The 21,300-nt window shown below is 40.2% G+C and overlaps 1 protein-coding gene and 1 long non-coding RNA gene across 8 annotated transcripts in view; one reads left to right on the forward strand and one right to left on the reverse strand.

The window, feature by feature from the left end:
- Window positions 1-21,300, forward strand: part of GRK3 (G protein-coupled receptor kinase 3) — a 132,004-nt gene that overhangs the window by 1,981 nt on the left and 108,723 nt on the right. The gene's annotated exons all lie outside the window — the stretch shown is intronic.
- Window positions 1,741-11,116, reverse strand: LOC140619522 (uncharacterized). Its single transcript, XR_012019402.1, has 3 exons — window positions 11,028-11,116; window positions 4,476-4,595; window positions 1,741-3,474 (listed from the first exon to the last, which is right to left on the reverse strand). It is a non-coding gene; the product is annotated as an uncharacterized lncRNA (long non-coding RNA).

The following is a 21,300-nucleotide window of genomic DNA, read 5'->3' on the forward strand; positions in this document are numbered from 1 at the left end:
TAAATAGCTCGTGGTAGAACTGATGATAAAATAGAGGCATCTTCTTTATGGTGAATTTGAAACCATGCAATTTTGTAAAATATTAGAATCTAAATCAAAGCTGTTCTCCATTGAAAGCATCCGTGTTTCAAGGCGTATACACCCAAGATTGCTTAAATTGTTACCTTGACATAAGAAAAAAAATCTTTCTTTTAATGCTAAGTGATCACCAGATAATTTTTACAAGCCCGTTCATGGTCATGAGCCATAAGAGAAAATATCAGTCCCTTTTCAGTTTACTTGTTGTGAAAAGCCAAATTGTGTAAATGAGCACGTGCTAGGTATTTTTGGCTTGCTTGCCCTTTTTTGTTAGCCCATGCATCTTGTTGGGTTTGCAGGGTTTGCTCTTTGATAAGGAATGTCTAGCAGGGAAAGTCAGAGAAGAGTACAGACCTTTTGGAGTATTATGAAATTAACACTCCTATTCCAGAGTCTAATGTACCCGAATCTCATTGAAAATCAGTGCTGTTTAAAGTTTCTGGCAAAAGGGAAGTTAAATTAAACGAGAACCCCCAGACCAAATCTGAATTTCATTTTTAAGAAACTGCACTTTTATAAATGTGGTATACAGTGCTTAATTCCTTTTTCTTTTGCTTTTTCTACTCTTCCTAAAGAGCAGGGAGTCCTAAATATATGGAGTCTCTCTATATAAAATAGACATATCTTAACTCATAGGCAGTTTTGCAGGAGGAATATATAATATTAAAATTAGGAACTTCTGGTTTTTTGTTTTGTTTTGTTTTTTGGTGTTTTGAACTTAATGTGACTTCTGCTTTTTTAGTGTCCCTCTTGAGAACATACTTATATGTTTAGGGTATTCACTTCCTTGTATGAATGCCTCTGTTTTTCAGTGGTATTCTTTGGTAACGCTTTGTTTTAAGGCAGAACTGGAAGATGGTGAACATATTTCTCTTGACATTTTAGAATTGAGAAATATCAAGAGGAGGGTAATTTTAGGAAACAGCTCTTAGTAATTATTCTGTTGCTATTTTATTTTAAATAGACTCTTAAATTAGGCTATTGGAACCTTCTCCAAGGGTTCTAATTTGTTTTGTATTTATCTCGGTGGCTTTGGCTTTAGTGTTGTAATGTGACCATTTACAGAGTAACAGCCACTCCTTGTGCTCTTCTGTTAGGATTCTGTTACATTGAGATTATTAAGTAAAACATCTTGCAGATTTTTATCTACCACTAACTGGATGGCAGGTATTGGCCTGCCTGCTGGATTTTGGGGTAGGGGTGGGTGGTTGGGGGATTTCTCAATATGGTAAGAAAGTTAATTTTCATAGTGGCTGGAAAGAGTAGTATGATTCGCCTCTGTTGGTAAAGGATAGTGGTCAAATGTTTTCTGACAAGAGTTTCTATTTCAGCCGCATTTTGGAGTGAAGCATGTGATCACCGGTCTTTGGTGTTCTTGAAAAAGATGTTTAGATTTGTATTTTTAGTATCTCATTCAGGAGCATAACCCTTGCCATTGGCCCATCACTAGTGACTTTTTCTTTCCAGCCCGATTATTTGAAATCACTGTAGTGTTCTGTGCACTTCCTTATTTAAATTGCTTTGCTTCTTACGCAGTTTTAAACCAGAAAAGCAACAGGACTATATAATCTCTAGCTAATTTAAGTGAAACATTGGGTCTGCTGTCCCCTGCCTATTATAGGAGAATCTCAGAAGATGGAACATTCTGCCCTGGGGAGATTTTGCTCCTCTGAGATAGCGAGAGGCAACCATTTTGTTATGTTGACACATTATTTAATTAACGAGCCAATGAGTGTAAATCCCGTAATAGCTGACTATTTGTTCAGATTACATAGCTGCTTCAGTTTACTGAAACATTTGTTGAGCTAATGTAGCTGATAATGGGGTCTGTTGGGAATACTGAACCGTGACCCTGGGGTTCACAATGCAGGCCCGGGTAGAAACATGAGCATTCGGTTGTGCATGCGAATGGCCATACTCCACGTTAGAGAAGTCCTTTTATTTGATAGAGTCTAATTCATAAGCTCAGGCCTTCAGAGGGCCAGCATCTTAAAGCCATGGATCATCGAGAACATTTTTACTTCAGGCTCATTAGTCTGCTTAACCTTTTCCAAACAGACTGAAATTCAGTTGACTTGTAATTGCACTGAGTCGAAAGAGGTTGAGTAACATGAACTTGACCCTTTCCCTGCACCTATGTCCATTTAGGGGACATTGACAGTTTGAGATCATTGATTGCAAAGCCCGTACTTTCAAAGTATTCATACATACAATATGAAAGGCAGTTCTGAGAATAACATCTGCCAGATTCTTTGTAACTTTCCTGGAGCATTTAGAGTATCCTTAAGGACACCTGTGACACCTTTTTTTACATTACTTCTGAAGGTGGTTGTAGAGCCGTTTCTCCAAGCCAGTCATCGGGATACCGTGATGGACCGGACCACGGCCCTGTCCAGCAAGGGGCACATGTAGTCTAGAGGGAAATACACAGTTGATCCAAGAAAGATGTTTACTTTAAAATGCAATTTCTTGAATATTCTATTTGGCCATGGGCAAGTAGCATTTCGATGGCTTTTACTATTCTATCATCATAACTCATTATGTTTGCTCAGTGTTTTATAATAATTTGTTAGTTACTCCCTTTGAGGAGCTATCTAGCCCAGAGTATATACAGTAACGTGATAATATTGCATCTTCCTATTTGTAAAACTATCAAATGGAATTGATCTTGAAAAGTAGCTCAGTTTTCTTCTTTTTTGGGACTGGAGTTTCTTCAGTAAGTTCCCTGACTCTGATCCGTGAGTGGTGGGTGATGGCTGTGAGCCATTCCTCTCTGTTTTGGTTGTAGGGGATTCTATGCCTGTGTGTCCCCCATTCCCCAACTTTGAACTGAAAAGTCAATGTGGAAACAATGAACAGCCTTCAGGAAAAAATTGGTCTTTGTCATCACTAGGGAGTATTTCTATGTATAAAGTGGTGGCAACCTCTTTTCCACTAAGGTACACATGCAAAATGTAATTTGTTCTGACCTTTCGGTTATTATTTCATTCTTGGTTCAGAGTCAATTTGTGCCAGTGACTTGAAGATTCAAGTGCTGTGCGTAGTTGTCAATTCTTAGAAATAGATGTTCCAGTGCAATCAATGTTGGACGTAGAACTAGCTGCCCAAAGTCAAGGATTGTGAAATGTTTTGGATCGAGAGCCCAGTAGATCTCTTTGAGGTTCAGGCAGCCCCGGTTTTTATACGCAATGTGTTCTTAGAGGCAATGTCTTAAAGTGCTTTTCAGCATGCTGAATTTGGCTTTGGCAAACATCTGTTTTGGACAAGACTAGAACTGTTGGATAGGGTGTCAAGGCTTGAAGCAGGGAAGTGTAGGTCTTTATCTGACAGCGGGTGGCAAAGCAGAGTAGGAAACGCAGAGTAGTGGAGAGCAGGATGCCTGGGGTCCCCATAGCCCTGATAAGGGAAAGAGAAGTTTTACTTTCATGAACTAGGAATAGAACAGCTACCACTTATTGAGAGCTTACACTCTCCTGGGCACTCTGCATGATGAGTGCATTTGTTCTGCACGATAGCGTCGCCTGGTAAGTAGCATCAGCCTTCCCGGGACTGTTAAGAACTCTGCCCAGGTGACAGCCGAAAGCAGCTGAGGCATAGTCTGACCCTGGTTTCCCAGAATCTGGCTTTTTTCTTCTTTGCTGTGCCTGTTGGGCCAACAGGAATAAGGAACCCGCCCCCCGCCCCGCCCTGCCCCACATCACCTCTTCTTTTGCAAGGAACAGATGACACAGTGATACTTTCTCATTTGGGGAGAATATATTTTACAGGCCATGTCTATGAGCTGCTGGTGCAGCGTTTGAAAAGTCAGGACCATCCTCAGAGACTGAAGGAGAACAACTATTCCTCTGGGACCCGGGATAGCTGTAATTATGACTAAGTGAATAAGCAGTTTCTTCCTTATTTCCCATGAGGAGCTTGAGGGTTAAATGCCTGTTGTGTTCCACACAAGAAGTGCAACCTTGCTGCTGAGAAATTTGTAGACTAGACTGCCTCAGCTTACCCCCACCCTGACTCTTTCCACCCCAAACAGGACTTCTACGTGAGTTACTAATGGAGAAAAGAGCAGACCCTGTCTCCCTCCACCTCTCCCTCCCGCCCCTCCCCGCTGCGCAGATATTTCCATTTTGGGGAAAAGGGTCAAGGGGTGAAACAATATTTTTGGCTTTCTTTGTAATAAAAAAATCACTTTCTCGTTCAAACAGTCCTCCTTTGTTTATAAACTGAGTGTTTGAAGAATGGTGAAAATTTTGATGAAAATGGGTTGTGTGTGTGGGGTGGTCTCGTCTGTTCTTGTCCTTTTCTGGATGTTGGCAGTGGGGGAATGGAGACCATGGACTGGGCGACTTTCACTCTGTTGTCGTGAAATCATTTGTATGTTTAGAAACCTGCGTGCTGACCAGGCTGGGTGTCCCTGGACCTGCTTCTGTTCCTCCTGTTGCTCACATCGTTGTTCTTCTTGGTTTTTGTCTTTGATCAGCACTTATGACTGCTGGACCTTTCTTGATTCTTCCGTGGGTCTAAAATAAAATGCAGGGGGAGAAGTAATACCTTGGCTCCCCATATCCTGTAAGTATTCTAATTCTGTAAGTCTTCTTTTGGGTCATCTGTGCTTCAACTTTAGCATGGGGCATCTGCAGATTGTAGTACTGTCTAGATAGGGCATTACAGAGAGAACAGTGAAAATCTCTTTACGGTTCATTTGCTCTGTGATGGGTGTTTTGTGACAGCCTGGACCTAGCCTTGGACCTGTGCTCGTTTGCTGCCATTTCCTTCTTCCAGGGTTTCAGGGGTAGGAAGAGGTGATTATATGAAAGTACCTGGGCCAGAGCTTCATCCTTAGTAAACTTGAGGAAGATCACCTGTTTCATCTCTGGATTCTCTCTACTACCTGCCATACTATGGAAAAGTTCTAGATCTGGAACCAGGAGCTCTGGTTCTCATTTGGGGAGATTTCACTGGCAACTTGCCCCTGGCCCTTGGTAAGACACTTACATTCACTATATTTAGTTTTCCCTCTCTATACAATATGATATCTATTAATTTCTGATCAGGAAATCATCTGTCTTTTGTGAGCATTTTCTATCCTTAGAATATATTTTTAAATGAGAGAACATTAATTTCAAACAGTGATAACTCAGAAAAGGATTGGATGAAGTATTAAAAGGTGATATATATTTTTTTATTATACTGTAGGTGGTTGCTCTAGGGATTATATGGAGCACAAAACGTGATACCCTAAGTACAAAATAGTAGCAGATATAAAGCAGCATTGCATGGAGCCCCTTGTGCCATGTGCTCTGGGAAAGCAGGCTTGGGAGACAGGACTTCTGAAAAGCTGGTTTGTTGGCTCAGGCAGCAAAGAGCAAATGTTGGCCCTTAGACATATAAATAAGTGAATTTCCAGATTTCTTCTCAGTTTTTTTCCTCTAGCTTTTTGGTGGTACTGGGTATCCAGAACCTTGTACACATGGTGCCTTACTCTGTTCTTTTTCTTTTTTTTCTCCCTTTCCCCCTTTTTTCCCCTCTACCCTCCCTTTTTCTTCCTTCTTCCATCTACCCACCTACCCATCCATACTTTCATCCATCCTTCCTTCCATCCACTCTTCCTTTGTTTTATCCATCTATCCTTCCATTCTTCCATCCATCCTTCCATTCTTCCATCCATCCTTCCATCCATCCTTCCATCCACCCATCCATCCTTCCATCCATTCTTCCTTCCTATATTCCATCCACCTGTCCTTCTATTCTTCCATCCATTCTTTTGTCACATCCGTCCTTCTTCCTTCCTTCCTTCCATCCATCATCTATCCATCAGGCTTGGGGCTATGTTGGCTTTAGTACATAGAGTCCACAAGCATGCTGCTCTTAAATATAGATAACTAAGCAATTAGGAGAGTTAGCTCATCCTTTGGAGGTCTTTGCTTCGGTAAAATGAACCAAAAAGCATAGCCTACAAGCAGCTGGCTCCAGTGTACTGAGCATAAGGTGATTCATTTCGGTATTCTTTAGACATTAACAGATTGCATATTAATAACATAACATTGTAGTATCTCATGTTTGGAAAGATCTTGGAGGGCATCCAATTTAGTCATGCATTGGATGGGTGACTTCCTTGTCTGACGTCTAGGCAGGGTCATCTTTGAGGAGCATCTTTGGAAGCTCTGTGGTGTTGGAAAGCTCTCTTACAATTCATTCTATGCACTGATCTTTTGCTGTTCCTTGTGGTTGTGCAGAACAAATTTAATCCCCTGTAAAAATGACAGGTTTTCCAATATCTAAAGACAGCTCCCCTATCCTGCAGTTGCTTTCACTGGAAGCTGTCCCCCAGTTCCTTTAGTCACTTCCCAAATCCAGCTAAAGAAAGTCTGCATGTGCTCTGTATAATCTGTGCTCATCAGTCTGAACATTTCCTGGCTAAATAAGAATATTAAAATTTACAAAGACTAAAAAGATACCTATAATTAATTCAGTGATGGCAAAACTAGTGAAAAATCTTATTTCATGTGTATGTTTGAGTTCCTCTAAAGTTCCATTATGGGGAGAAGATATTTGGTTCCTCCAATGATTTAAAATTCATTACATGAGGTTGATTAGGGGATTAACATTTCCATTAGTCAGGATGTGGAAGCCAGGTTGTGTTACATGTAAATTATGACAGTGACTGCCACTGGCCGAGGGCTAAGAAAATCCAGGCCCTTTTTACTTCTTAGATAAGTAGAGGCTAAAATGTTTTAGGAAGAGAATGAGCTTTAATTATGCTGAAAAAGTCTTTTTCTGAGGATTTGAGGCCTTATGTTTCATATATTCAAAAACTTACACCTATAATTCCATTAGGAATTTGCTGGGGAAGGCAGCAAGTGTTTTCATGTTCGGCAGTGACACTTGACTGAAGGACACACTCTTAGTATTTGTGCTTTGTGTCATTAAGTCAGTCCATTGTCCTTTATCATCTGTCTAGAAAGATCACTCTGGTTATATTTTCAGGTTACTCTAAATGTTCTCTATCTGCGTTGCGTTTGATAAGGGCTTAAGTTAAAAATGAACTAGAGGTTACATGGGAAGGCATTTACACAGCTGTTGAGTACTGCAGGCTTTCATTTTGCATTGTGGATATCTAAAGCTGAGATGACATTTCAGATGTATCTTCTTTTAAGAATATGAGACTTTTGCTATTTGGTTGGGAGGTGGTGGTAAGTGTGATGTCTGTACTCCATTTAGAAACAGAACTAACCCTAACAGGCAAGGTCAAGGGCTTTTAATACTCAGCTTTAATTGGTCATTCTTTTCTTTACTATGTTTACTACTACTTTTCTTATAATGACATCTTAATTATGCTGTGTCTTTTGTTATTACAACATTAAGTATAGAGTATAAAGCTTTTGTGCAGTCTTCTGTGCTCCATTTAGGACCTGTTTCCTTCTCTTTGGTTGCCACCAGCAGCAGAGGAGAGCTTACTATTTATGTAAAATGTCCCAACTAGAATTGGCCTAGAAAGAGAAGGTTTTTTCTGCACATTATTAGCAGTTTCTAAGTCATGAATGAGAGGGGATACTTAGGTTCATGACCTTCCCCCCTCTCCTCAAAGAAGTGTGACAGTTTTTGGGGTCAGAGTTGTCTTAGGCTTCAGTCATTTGCTTAGTTTTTTATTCCATAAGGAAAACTAGTCAGTGTCTCTGTGTTTCAGTCTTTTAAAAAGTGCCCTGCTTAATGGGGAATGGGTGTTCAAATTATTAAAAAGAAAATCAGGTTATGATATAAGAAAAGTTTATTTTTTTCCTGACCATTTTGTGCTGGAAAGTTTAATGAAGTAGATGGTGGAAATTCCTTCACGTGAGATTAGAGTTTTAGGTCAAGCATTGTGGTTTATGATTATTTTCTGACCATCTAGGGATCTAGGGGGTAGGATCTGTGATGGTGGAATAGATGGAAATAGCAACACTCGTTGGAAGTGCCTCATTAATTCCAACCTTCTTCTCCTCTTTGGAAGCTCTCTCCAGAACTGGGGCATGACTTGGGTCAGTACTGAAATCACAGTGGAGATCCACTTGTACTTAACATTTAGATCTGCAAGTGTATATGAGTGACATCAGATTACTTATTTTGTATTTATGTGATAGAGTTGGATTGAGGGTAAAGAAAGAAACCTTACTGATACTTGTATGCAGTGCTTTATAATTTTACATGTATATATTCTTTTTAGTTTTTTTTTTTTAATTTTTTTTTATTTATTTATGATAGTCACACACAGAGAGAGAGAGAGGCAGAGACACAGGCAGAGGGAGAAGCAGGCTCCATGCACCGGGAGCCCGACGTGGGATTCGATCCCGGGTCTCCAGGATCGCGCCCTGGGCCAAAGGCAGGCGCCAAACCGCTGCGCCACCCAGGGATCCCTTCTTTTTAGTTTTTACAGTTATCCTCCGTAGTAGGTAGAAATTTAAAAAAGAAAAATGTTCCAGACTTGTCCACTGTATTGAAAGGTCTGTTTTGTCTACTTGGAGGAAAACTGGCTGTTTCCTTAGACATGTGGTGTCTGGGGTGGCCCTCAGCCATTCAGACCCAGAAACTAGATTTTATTGCTGTATTGAGCACATCTGTCTCTTATGGTAAAATTCATGTCAATCAGCCAAGTCTGCCTGACCCATATTTCTCCTCTTGCATAGTGGTTCTTATATAGTTAAAGACCCTTTTGAGAATCTGATGAAGCTAGAGGCCCCCACTCCCCAGAATGCACTATTCACCTAGTAGATTTATCTGAAAAGTCAAACTACCTAGAATATCAAATTTACTACTTTACACTTAGCACTAATCTCCTAGGAGCCCAGCTGCCCAAAGGCTGCGTGACTAGAGCATTTTCTCTTGGGGGTTTCCCTCCTGGAAGTGTAGTGGCCCTCCGAGAGTAGCGCAGCAGTCATGAGCTCATGGTCGGATATGTCAGAAGGGTTAGCCTTAGGCTCATCAGTTTTGGTAGCTGGACTAAGTCATTTCTCCATGGAGTGGTTTTATGCTAGGTGTGAAGTACTTGAATTCCCTGGCACTGATGGCTTTTGGGATGACCTGCCCTTCCATATTACCCTGTTTCCTGTTCTCACTGTGGGGCAGACCTCCTCTGGATCTGACAATACAGTTACTGAAGCCCCAGCCAGTGCCAGCCAGCCCTGGAGACTTTGGCATTTCTCTGCCCTTTGTGTTACATATTGATGTAAAATTCTTTACTTTCCAAGGGCCAGCTTTCTTCCTTATTTTCAGATTCTTGGAAATGACTCTACAGTACTCATCATCTCCTATAGAAGGAAGAAACTCAGGTTCAGAGAGAAACTAATTGCTCAATATCACATTGATAGCAAAGTTCAAAACTCTGCATTTTAATAGACACCTACAGACTATCTTTTGCCACATGAATCATCTAAGAAAAGAAAGGTCTTAGATTTGGGTAGAAGAATAGTGTCGATTTCAGATATTACCAACACAATTTGAAAATGAATTGTCTTCACCCAGTAAGGGTTATCTGATAAGGTAATCCATCCAGTAGCTCACATATAATTTCATTGGAGATGTTGATTTAATAATAAATATATGAGTAATTCCTTAAAAGATAAGATGTCATAAATTTCATGTTCAGTAATGGAATTAGTTATCATTTATGATGGCAGTGTTATAAATTGAGAAAAGCTACATGTCAAAAGTTCTTCATGTTTTCTGACCCCAGACATCTTTTTGTAATTCCACATATACCTTTATCTTAAAAAACAAAAAGTAAAATCCTTTTTCTTTCTGCCCACCGGCAGGTGCATGGGTATCCGTGGTTTGAACCTATTTGTCACTTTACTCTAGATACAGAAGGGGTTTTTCTTGTTAACCTTGTTAGCAGTACCTTCTAAATGGTGATAGGAAATGAATGAAGCAGGTTGCACATTTAACCTTCACATAGAAAGGTTATTGGCCCCCACCTGGGATGGAGTTGTGTTTGTCAGGAACACAATAGTGAGTCCCTTTACAACTTGCCCTCTATACCTTCTGAGACATGTTCAGCTTGTCTCGTTGGTGACATGGAGAGGCTTCTCAGTCTTTGGAATTGCTGCATGATGTATCATAAAACCGTTGTTTACCTAACCCTGTGTTCTTAATCACAAGCACCATGGCAGTGAACATTCTGACCTGGGTATGTTTGGGCCTGTAGGATAGACCTCTAGAAATAAGAGAGGGGCATTTTCAGTTTTGCAGGATGATGCCAAATTATCCTGTATGTTTTAAGGATAAATAGGGTTGCATTCAGAAGTGTTAATGTTATTGTTAATTTAAAATCATTTCATATAGACTATATAAATATAGCCAGGTAACAAGAACCAAGATTTTAAATGTAAATGAAGAGATACAGGAGTACAAGACAAGACCTAAGTAAAAACTCTGTAAGGTTAAGTTCAAATTAGAAAGTAATTTTATATTCATGAATTGTTTCTTTGGAGGGTGTCTTATGACATATACGTACGTCTCAGCTCCAGCCATGGAAAAGCCTGAGAGACAACTGCTGTCTTGTCGCAGTGGGTACCCTACACAAACACACCTGGGTATGGGCAGGGGCTGGGCAAGAGAAGCCTGGAATGTCTGATATATGTTGTATCAGGAAAAGGAGCCATCCAAGACTTGGGGTGGCACCAGATCTAACAAGTGCAGAGGCTGGAATAAGGGTCCTCACTGGCCAAAGGCGGGACAATGTGACTATCAAAAGAACATGGCTGCAGTTGATTAAAATACTCTGAATAGATTCATACCCTTGTGGTGGGCAGAAAAACAGCCCTCCCCTCAATATCCATGACCTAGTCCCCAGAACCTGTGAGTATGTGAACGTTACACAGCAAGAAAGTATTAAAGATGCAGATGTAGTTCAGGCCGCTGACGTGCAGACTTTAAGATAAAGAGATTATTATCCTGAGATTATTACCCTGAGTTACCTGGCTGTGCCCAGAACCATTGCAAGTAAGGGAGGCGAGTCAGAGTCAGAGTGAGGTTAAGTGAGAAGGAGTATCTGCCATTTACTGGCTTTGACAGTAGAATGAGGTTATGGACCAAAGAATGTGGGTGGCTTCTAGAAGCCTGCAAAAATAAAGAGATGAATGCTCCCATAGAGCCTTCCATAGGAACAAAGCTGTGCTGGCACTTTGATCTTAGCCTAGGAAGACCCATTCCAGACTTCTGACCTGCAGATCTGTGAGATAATATATTTCTGTTGTTTGAAGTCCCCAAATTTGAGATACTTTGTTAGAGCAGCAGGAGGAAGCTAATGTATCCCTGATATCTGAAAGAGAGACCCCCCAAACAACACAGATGAAAACAGAATACCTTATTGATCACCACTGGTAGTGGAAATATGGTACCAACTCTGTCCCTGAAAAGTGGCAATCAAAAAGGTAATAGCACTTTTTTTTTTTTTTCACTTTTCCTGTAAAAGCTACATCTGAAGGTCATAAGAAAGTCCTACTTGATGGGATTCCCTTACAGAAAAATTGCAGCAGGTGGCAGGAATCATGTAGTTAGAAGATACACCATTTAGCAGCTCTTAATAAAAGTGTTGATGTAAGCAAAGGTCATCAGAGTATCAGAGTATGAAGCCACTAATTGAAATGTCATGGGGAATTTGAAAGGGAGAAATCAGACTATCACCAACTCTGTTTTCTAAGTAATTTTCACATCACTGAGAGGAAATAACTACCTTTCTAGGTGAGGCAAATATGAAATACCAAGACCATTCTTACCTCCAGACATTGGACTCAAATATAATCCTGTCTCTAGAGGTAAACTTTGAGCCTGCAGGAAAAATGGAGCTAGAGGAACAGATCGGCCTTAGGAGGAAGCAAACAGATAAATCCAGAATGGGAGCCCTCCTCCAGACCGCTATCTTGGTGTCCTCAGCAAGTCACTTGGTGTGACGATAAAAAGTGGGTGGTGGAGAGAGGGGGATGCTCTAGATTCAAACAGATTGAAGAGACAGAACAGTCCAATGAAGGTGTGATCTTGATGAGATTAGATTAGATCCTGGCTCAAAAGACACCTCTGAAAGAATCATGGAAATTTGAATGGAAACTGGGTAGTAGATCTATAGGAGTTATTTCCGCGGGGTGGAGGGCAAGGTTGGGGAGTAATAATAGATTGTGTTTATGTAAGGAAACTCTCCCTGATTTTTAGAAATACAAACTGTCATAAGGGTAGAATGACATGCAATCGGAGATTCAAGCTTGAAACTACTTTAAAAACTGAGGGGAAAGTCAGGGTGAGGATAAAAGTAGCAGGCTAAAAACCTTGATAGCCATTAGGGGAGGTGTTGGAGGACAGTTATGGGGGCTCACTCTCCTATACTCTTTTGCACGTTTGAATATTTTTATAATGATTTTTTAAAACAACAAATTAGCTGGCTAGGCCCAAAGATTGCCTCTATGCTTGCAGGGCTGCTGGAAACTTCGGCTGACCCCATGTCATGAGCAAGAGCATTGGTGACTTAGGATAAAAACTGTGGTAGTGTGCACACAGGTGCAAGATGTACTGCACCTCTAACAACTTAGGCTTGGGGTTGGGGAGGATGATGTGCTTTTTGGAAACCACAGTAGGTGACTCAGAAAGAGACTCTTTGACACCAATTGCAAAGATGTGGGTAGAGTTTTAAGTCAATTCCCTTGCAACCAGAGTCCTGACTAATCCAAGTGGTGTGGACAGATTTACAACCTGTTGACCTGAGGAACGATGAAGGGCGGGGTGGGGGGAGAACCAGCAGTAGGATTTCTAAGAGAGAAAGCATAGTAAGAAATGAAAGTTTAGGAAACTATATCCACTTACCTCCTCCACCTGAGTACAGAAGACTTCACTAAACTTCATGACCATCATTTAAATCATAGCCCCGATATTTAAATTTAGCAGGAAAAAAAATAATAACCTTTGCTATTTACGATGACCTCCCCTGTAAACATCCTTCCAGCACCTAATGAAACTGCGATGTGAAGTCTCTCTTACTAAAATGACTTTAATGCTTTCTATATTTAAATTATTTGAATATTAATTTGTCAAAACATTTCAAAATAATTATTTTAAAATAAGTGTTTTCTAATGTGTGGCTCTAAACCAGACCTCACTAACTACCATAATTATTGACAAGCCCAGTATGGAGAAAAACAAAGCTTTATAAAAAACAAGATAAACTGGATAAATGGAGAGCTACAAGGTAATTTCTTGATAGGAAGCTGCAATGTGGGAAAATACCAGTTCTCTTCAAAAGAATCTCTAAATCCAAGGCAATCTTTCTTTTTTTTTTTAATTTTTTTTTTTAATTTTTATTTATTTATGATAGTTACAGAGAGAAAGAGAGGCAGAGACACAGGCAGAGGGAGAAGCAGGCTCCATGCACCGGGAGCCCGATGTGGGATTCGATCCTGGGTCTCCAGGATCACGCCCTGGGCCAAAGGCAGGCGCCAAACCGCTGCGCCACCCAGGGATCCCTCCAAGGCAATCTTAATCAAAATCCAAACGAGACTTTTAAGGAACTTGAAAGCTGATTCCCCTTCATCTAGAAGAGAAGAATGGGCAAAAATAACCAGTCCCATTTTGAAAAAAATGAAACAATGGGGAATCTACTCCGACTATGGTTTTGGTGCAGGCATAGGCTCGCGCACATATGTTTATGTATACACACATGCACACATATTCATGTGAATTTGGTTCATGGATAATGGTGACATTTTGAGTCCGGTGGAGAAAGAGTGGTGTGTGATCACTGGCTATCAAAGTTATAATCCCTACACGTTGTACAAAAAGTAAATTCCAGAGTATTCAATGAGCTAATCATAAAAATATTAAAGATACAAGAAAATATATTTTTATAACTCTGGAGTATAAAGGTTCTTGTAAGCAACCCTCAAACCTGGAACCTCTAAAGGAGAAGATCAGTGGATATGAGATGATCATGCTGAGTTCTCATAAGACAATGGAAAACAGGGGCGCCTGGGTGGCTCAGCGGTTGAGCATCTACCTTCAGCCCAGGGCCTGATCCTGGAGACCCTGGAACGAGTCCCACATCGGGCTCCCTGCATGGAGCCTGCTTCTCCCTCTCCCTGTGTCTCTACCTCTCTCTCTCTCTCTCTCTCTCTGGAAAACATACACCAAACTGAAAGACAAGTCCAGAAAAATTACATTGGCTCATCTTCTGTGGAGCATATTTTAGTTTGTGAATCTGTTTGCCCAGACCAGATAGTGCTTGTGCCCTGAGGTCCCAGACTGGTTCACGTTGTCTCAGGGAAGGGGGGGATGGTAGGTCTGGGTGGTTTTTGGGGGACGAGGAAGTACTGCAACTTGTGTCCAGTGACTCAGCATTTTTACCAGTGGTAGAAACAGAATGTCATTTGTCAGTCATTGGAAAGGAAGTGTTTGCTTTAAAAAAAGCCATGAAATTTCAAGGGTGGTAATGCAGGTATGCTTTTCACATAATTAGAAAAATAAATAAGTCTAAAACTGGAAGCTGTTTGGGGTCTGGCATTTGTGTGTGTGTGTGTGTGTGTGTGTGCGTGTGTGTGTTTTAATCGCTGCTCTCCTCTGTCCATTTGGTTCAGTTATTTGGTATGGGCCAACATGACTTACAGGATTCTTCTCTGGTGGTCCCATTGCTTTCTCTCTCATTTTGTCTTTGCTAGTGGCCCCTCAGGGTCTATACTTCAGTTGAACTGGGCTCTGCAGCTCTTGTTGAAGCTTATTTGCTACATTGGACTGGGGCTTCCTGTTTACTCCTCGGTCATCCCTGATTTCATGATCAAATGAATGCATTGCCTTTTCCTCTCCAAGAGGATGGAGATACTGAGACATTTACAGTCCCCGGGGGTGGGGTGGGGTGGGGTGGGGGAGAGTGATATAGCAATGCCACACGAAGCTTCCCTGGTGGTCTAGTGGTTAGGATTCAGCAATGCCACACGATATGCAGCGGAAACCAAGTGATGTACCTTTGCAAGAGTCGGGGAGGACATCACAATGTCAGTGACCCCAACTTGGATCTTGGAGGATAAGGAGGAGGTTTTCATATAAAAAGAGGCATTAGAAGGAATGGCATTTACAAAATCATTGGTGAAAAAATCGAGCATGGCTGCTCTGTGAGAAAGACAGTGGCAAGAGGTGGTTGATGAGGTAGGTTGGGGCCCCTTTGGAAATGCTCCCTGTAACATGCTTGGGAGGTCAGACGTTGGGCAAAATTAGAGGCCCTTGGAATCTTGTAACTGAGATAATTGCGTGGAAAATTGCTCTTGGAAACCAGGAGGATGCTCCAGACCCTGTTACAGACTCACCTGGCCTCTGTCTCTCCCTCTTCTGATGCTTAGCTGTAGAGTGAAGCTGCTTGTGTGTTGTTGCTGCTTCAGACGTATTCTGAAAAGTGAAAGTGAATGGATTTCAACATGATCATTGTAATTGATCCTTTCATATCCTTTCATAATTTGAAAGGATAGTTTAAATTATGATGTTTTAGTAACTTTGATTAGGTAAGCTGATAACCCCATAAGGGCGTTCATCCTTCCAATTTTATCTGTTCAGGGATTACGTTTGTTAACATGATGGGTTTTTTCCTGACCAGTGAAATTATGTTTAGTGTCACTCTATTTTTTATTTTTTAAGGATTTTAAAAAATTTATTTATTCATGAGAGACACACAGAGAGAGAGGCAGAGACACAGGCAGAGGGAGAAGCAGGCTCCATGCATGGAGCCTGTTGTAGGACTCAATCCCGGAACTCCAGGATCACGCCCTGAGCCGAAGGCAGATGCTCAACCGCTGAGCCACCCAGGCGTCCCTTAGTGTTACTTTAATAGCAGGTAATATATTGCAAAGAAAAAGGCATTAAAAAGCTGATATGGATTGTCAAAATATTGTAGAAAAAAACACAAAGGAACTTAAATTCACATTTAGCTTAATTGGGTTGTGATTGTCTAAATGTAGATTGCCTCATGCTGCAATGTTTAATGTTATGCAAATTATATGCAAGACTTCCCTGCCAAAGATCTGGTGAACTGAGGAACCTTGAGAAGAGTTGACATTAAACCGTACCAGATACTTTTACAGACCTCTTCAGAGTCTATCAGCGTCTATTCTATCAGAATTCAGTGGTTTTAAATCTAGTGGTAGAATTTTTATTGTGACTTTGGATAATGTAGCTCTATTTTGGGTGTTTAATGAGCAGTTAGTGGAAAATATATAGTAACTACATATAAAAGAAAGCAATTTCCTTTTGGGGGAATTGAATCTTTGTATGAGTGCTTAGTCATCTCATCTTTAAAAAAATCTTTTGGGTTTCTTGGTGGTCAGTAATGGTAACCGCTCATTTGTGTCATGTTTCTTACAAAACAGTCTCTTATCATCTTGCTTTATCTTCACAAATACTTCATGTATCCTCATTTTTCTTTAGGTGATACTTCATATATTATTAGAGATATTTGTTTAAGTGCATTTTGTTTTGGACATTGGAATAAACAGAATTAAACCTCATAGAGAATATAGAGGCTTTTAATAATGGGAGTTGGCTAAGTAGCTCGTAAATATTGTAGTTTCTGTGCTAGTAAGATGTTCGGGTATAACTTAGCCTACCTAGTTGTTGGCCAGTAGAGAGCAGGTATTTCAAGAACTTTAGTAGCAGAAAAAAAATTATTTTATTATTATTTTTTAGGATTTTAAAAAATTTATTCATGAAGACAAAGAGAGAGAGACAGAGGCAGAGACACAGGCAGAGGGAGAAGCAGGCTCCATGCAGGGAGCCTGACGCAGGACTTGATCTTGCGACTCCAGGATCACGCCCTAGGCGGAAGGCAGGCGCTAAACCTCTGAGCCACCCACGGATCCCCTGTTATTACTATTTTAAAAGATTTTATTTATTTATTCATGGGAGACACAGGGAGATGCAGAGACATAGGCAGAGGGAGAAGCAGGATCCTTGCAGGGAGCCTGATGTGGGACTCAATCCCAGGACTACAGGATCACACCCTGAGCTCAACCACTGAGCTACCCATGTGCCCCAGAAAAACATTTTAAATTATGATATAATAATTTATTATACTTACCTTGTATATATATCTCAGGACCCCAAAGGGTCATGACAGGTAAGGTTGATATATCTCTAACCATTTGGTATGAAATTTAAAAAAAAAATTCATTAGGCCTCCAATCAATATATAGAGGATTATATATAGTATATATGCCTTATTTTGATAAGGAGATATATAAAGAAATGGTTCAGGAGTCCGGAGGCCTGAATTTGATTTTTTAAAAAGACTTTTTTAAATGAAAATTGTAACCACATACAGAGAGTATAGTATAATGAAATTGATGTAGCCATTACTCAGCTTTATGTGTTATCAGCACACAGCCAATCTTATTTCATTCATACCTCCTTAATTTCATTTAGGTTATTTTGAAGCAGATGTAGACATAATATACCATTTCATCTGTAAAATTTCCATATGTATCACTAAAAGATAAGAATTCTTTTAAAATATAAAAACATAACATAATACATTACCATTGCTAAAAAGGTAATACTTCCTTAACATCAGATATTCAGTCTGTATTCACATTTCTCCAATTTTTTTTTTAAGAAGGGGTAGTTTTTTTTTTTTTTAAGATTTTTATTTATTTATGAGAGACACAGAGAGAGAGAGAGAAAGGCAGAGACACAGGCAGAGGGAGAAACAGGCTCCATGCAGGGAGCCCGACATGGGACTCGATCCCAGGTCTCCAGGATCAGGCCCTGGGCTGAAGGTGGCACTAAACCGCTGAGCCACCTGGGCTGCCCACATTTCTCCAATTTTTTATAAGATTTTCTTGAATTGAGTTTTAAATAAGGTCCATCCATTGGACCTTTACTTGAATTGAGTTTTAAATAAGGTCCATCCATTATACCTGCTATTTCTTTTAAGTTGTTTTTCTTTTTCTTTCTTTTTTTTTTTTTTTTAAGATTTTATTTATTTATTCATGGGAGACACAGAGAGAGGCAGAGACAGGAAGAGGGAGGAGAAGCAGGCTCCATGCAGGGACCCCGACACGGGACTCGATCCCGGGACTCCAGGATCACGCCCTGAGCCAAAGGCAGATGCTCAACCGCTGAGCCACTCAGGCATCCCTTAAGTTGTTTTTCTTTGAACTATAGGTTCCCCATCTATCATTTTTCCCTCTTGAAATTTTTTTGCTAAACACTCAAGATTTTGCTGATCACCTCCTTGTGGAATAATTTTAAAAAACAACAGCTTTTTTGAGGTATAATTAATGTAAAACAAACTACATATTTCATATGTCCAGGCTGGCCAGTTCTGTCTACACCTGTGAAGCCATTACCAAAATTGAGGTAACAAACATATATATTATGTCACCTTCCGGCAATTCTCAATTCTCTGACACCAACTGGGTGTCCTGAAATTTGATTCCCTTCAATGCTAACCACACAGATTCCACGTTAAGGACTCAGTCCCACAAGACTGTCCCACTTCAGATGCCAGCTGCAAATGGGGGCCCACCTGCATTATACCTGGCTGACTATGAGTTTAAGCGTTCCCACGATCCTCCCCTTATGTCTAATATTTTACTGGAATGAGTCACAGAATTCAAGAAGGTGCTATGCTTATGGTTCATTTTACTGTAAAGGGTACAAGGGAGAAACAAGGGTACAAGTCAGGAAGGGTACAAGGGTACAAGTCAGGAAGTTCAAAGGAGCTGTTCCATAGGGCAGGGTCTTGTGGGAAGGACTGGAGCACAAAGCTTCCCAGGAGCACCACTTTCCCTGTGCCTGCCTGGGCTCACCCACCTAGAAGCTCTCCAGACCTCATTGTCCTATAGTTTTTATCAAAGCTTCATTATGGGGGGATCCCTGTGTGGCTCAGCAGTTAAGCGCCTGCCTTTGGCCCAGGGCATGATTCTGGAGTCCTGGAATTGAATCCCGTCAGGCTCCCTGCATGGAGCCTGCTTCTCCCTCTGCCTCTTTCTCTGCCTCTCTCTCTCTCTCTCTCTGTGGGTGTGTGTGTCTCATAAATAAATAAATAAATAAAATCTTTAAAAAAAGGCTTCATTATGTAGGCATGGTTAATTAAATCATGGTCATTGGTAACTGAACCCAGCCTCTAGTCTCCCTGATGTCAAGTGGTAGGTAGGTCTAATGTTTCTAACTCTCCAGTCACATGGTTGGTTCCTCTGGCAACTAGCTCCATCCCAAAGCTGTCTAGGGGCCCACTAAGGGTCATCTCCATTAGTGTTAACTCCAGTAGGGTTAAAAAGAGTTTATGATGAATAGGATACTTTTATCATTAAGAGATTCCAAGGGTCTTAGGAGGTCTGTGCCAAGAACTGGGACAGAGACTTTTACCATATATACATCATTCCCCACCCACCCCCCGGCATTGTTTGCTCCTGCCTCTTTGTAATCAAACACTGTGTTTTCTCTGCCTCTGTCTGTCTCTCTCTTTGATCTGGCTTCTCTTACTCAGAATCATTATTAATTGAGTTCCATTAGACAGATTGGATGCAATGGACAGATTGGATGCAATGGACAAATTACTTAAAAGACACATGTTACTCAAGCTAATACAAGAAGAAACAGAAAATATAAGTAGCACTACCTCTATGAAAGCAATGGAATGTGTAATTTCAGAACCTTCTTACAAAGAAAATTCTACACACATGGCTTCACTGATGAGTTCTATCAAACATTTAAGGAATAATTAACACTGTCATGCAGCAGCTCCTTCAGAAAATAAAGGAGAAAGGAATTATTCCTATCTCCTTTTATGAATCATATTGTCCTGATATCAAAACCAGAGAAGGCAATTGCATGGAAAGGCTAAGACTTCTAAGAGCTACAGAATAGCAATGAGAGAAATTAGAGAAGACCTAAATAAATGGAGAAGTATGTTATATTTATGAATTGTACACTTAATATTATTAAGAGGTTAATTCTCCCCAAACTGATTTATAGATTCAGCACAATCCTAATCAGAGCCTCATCAGGCTTTTTCTGGGAAGAAATTTCTGGGAAAAAACTTAAATGGAAATGCAGAGAACCAAGGATAGCCAAAAAAGGAACAAACAAACAAACCAAAAATCCCACAAAAGCAATAAAACGAAGTTGGAATACCTGATCTCAAGACAACTCTACACCTCTAGCAATCAAGACAGTGTTATATTGATGGATGGATGTACAGATCAATGAAACAGAATAGCTCAAAGATAGACCTACCCAAATTTAGTGTTGAATCAACAAAGATGCCAGGTTAATTCCATGGAGAAAGGATACTTTTTTTTTTTTCAACAAATGATACCGGAATAACTAGGTATTATGAGGAAAAAAAAGAACCTTGAATTTTTACTTTGCATCATACAATCATACATAAAAATTAACCTGAAGTGGATCTTAGACCTAAACATAAAAGCTAGAACTTTAAAATTTCTAAAGGAAAATATTAGATTAAAAATCTTTGTGACCTTGGGATATGAAGGATTTCTTAGTGTTGTCCACCAAAGAAATCATCAATAAAATGGAACTCATCGACTAGACACTTGTGCTCTTGGAAGGACTTCATGAAGAAGATGAAGACAGGGTGTGGACTGGAGACAATATTATGATCACATAAATCTGACACTGGACTTGTTTCCAGGACATAGAAATTTTATAATTGAGTCATAAGACAAATAATGAAAAGGTAGGCAAGAGCTTTCACTGCATACCTCACAGGAGATGTAAGCACTCCAGTAATCCAATAATGTCCAAACATACTCAACATCATTATTCATTGGGAGAAATGCAAATTAAAATAAGCTACTACTGCACTACCTAACAGAGTGGCTAAAACTGAAAAGGCTGACAACCAAAGTGTTGGCAAGGGATATGGGGCAACTGGGATTTCATGCATTGTTCGTGGGAATGTAACATCACAGTTTGGAGTATGATTCAGCTGTTTTTCATAATGTTAAATATAATTTGCCATATGACCAACAATTTCACTCCTAGATATTTACCCATGAGAAATGAAAACACGTGCCCATAAAAAGACTTACGCACAAATATTTAAGGCGGGTTTATTTATAATAGCCCCAAACTGGAAACAACCCAAGTATCTATCAACAGATGAATGGATAAACAAATGGTAGAATATTCCTACAATGACATACTATTTGGCAACTTATGTGCACAGTAGTATGGAGGAAGCTTGCTTATGTCAAGTGAAGG

This window comes from Canis lupus, chromosome 27 (genome assembly GCF_048164855.1).
Source record: "Canis lupus baileyi chromosome 27, mCanLup2.hap1, whole genome shotgun sequence".
NCBI classification, from domain to species: Eukaryota; Metazoa; Chordata; class Mammalia; order Carnivora; family Canidae; genus Canis; species Canis lupus.